Source organism: Anastrepha obliqua, unplaced genomic scaffold (genome assembly GCF_027943255.1).
Source record: "Anastrepha obliqua isolate idAnaObli1 unplaced genomic scaffold, idAnaObli1_1.0 ptg000168l, whole genome shotgun sequence".
NCBI lineage: Eukaryota > Metazoa > Arthropoda > Insecta > Diptera > Tephritidae > Anastrepha > Anastrepha obliqua.
The window spans coordinates 37,501-39,206 of NW_026562253.1; positions in this window are offsets into that span (position 1 = coordinate 37,501).

The following is a 1,706-nucleotide window of genomic DNA, read 5'->3' on the forward strand; positions in this document are numbered from 1 at the left end:
ATGATTCGATTTATATGCTTCAATATCATTGGTTAGTTAACTTTTGATATTTTCATATTATTTCACATGCCTTCACCGTGAGTGTTTTTTGCCATGCACACCTCACATTGTCAAAAATGTATGGGAAAAATTCATTTCAATACATTTCAGTTTGATTTGAAATGTCTTTATTATATATTTTAGTGCCAATATGCCAAGGTTATATTCCATAACATGTTAGTATTAGAATATAGATTCTTCATATATGTATATATATTCGAAAATTTTTTCTATTTAAACTAACGTATGGAAAACCAGGCATAAAATCACAATATTACCAGTTTAATATGGCTTAAATTCGAGTTTCATATAGTTATGATTCGATTTATATGCTTCAATATCATTGGTTAGTTAACTTTTGATATTTTCATATTATTTCACATGCCTTCACCGTGAGTGTTTTTTGCCATGCACACCTCACATTGTCAAAAATGTATGGGAAAAATTCATTTCAATACATTTCAGTTTGATTTGAAATGTCTTTATTATATATTTTAGTGCCAATATGCCAAGGTTATATGCCATAACATGTTAGTATAGAATATAGATTCTTCATATATGTATATATATTCGAAAATTTTTTCTATTTAAACTAACGTATGGAAAACCAGGAATAAAATCATAATATTACCAGTTTAATATGGCTCAAATTCGAGTTTCATATAGTTATGATTCGATTTATATGCTTCAATATCATTGGTTAGTTAACTTTTGATATTTTCATATTATTTCACATGCCTTCACCGTGAGTGTTTTTTGCCATGCACACCTCACATTGTCAAAAATGTATGGGAAAAATTCATTTCAATACATTTCAGTTTGATTTGAAATGTCTTTATTATATATTTTAGTGCCAATATGCCAAGGTTATATTCCATAACTCTCTATTTAAACTAACGTATGGAAAACCAGGCATAAAATCACAATATTACCAGTTTAATATGGCTCAAATTCGAGTTTCATATAGTTATGATTCGATTTATATGCTTCAATATCATTGGTTAGTTAACTTTTGATATTTTCATATTATATCACATGCCTTCACCGTGAGTGTTTTTTGCCATGCACACCTCACATTGTCAAAAATGTATGGGAAAAATTCATTTCAATACATTTCAGTTTGATTTGAAATGTCTTTATTATATATTTTAATGGCAATATGCCAAGGTTATATTCCATAAAATGTTAGTATAGAATATAGATTCTTCATATATGTATATATATTCGAGAATTTTTTTCTATTTAAACTAACGTATGGAAAACCAGGCATAAAATCACAATATTACCAGTTTAATATGGCTCAAATTCGAGTTTCATATAGTTATGATTCGATTTATATGTTTCAATATCATTGGTTAGTTAACTTTTGATATTTTCATATTATATCACATGCCTTCACCGTGAGTGTTTTTTGCCATGCACACCTCACATTGTCAAAAATGTATGGGAAAAATTCATTTCAATACATTTCAGTTTGATTTGAAATGTCTTTATTATATATTTTAGTGCCAATATGCCAAGGTTATATTCCATAACATGTTAGTATTAGAATATAGATTCTTCATATATGTATATATATTCGAAAATTTTTTCTATTTAAACTAACGTATGGAAAACCAGGCATAAAATCACAATATTACCAGTTTAATATGGCTTAAATTCGAGTT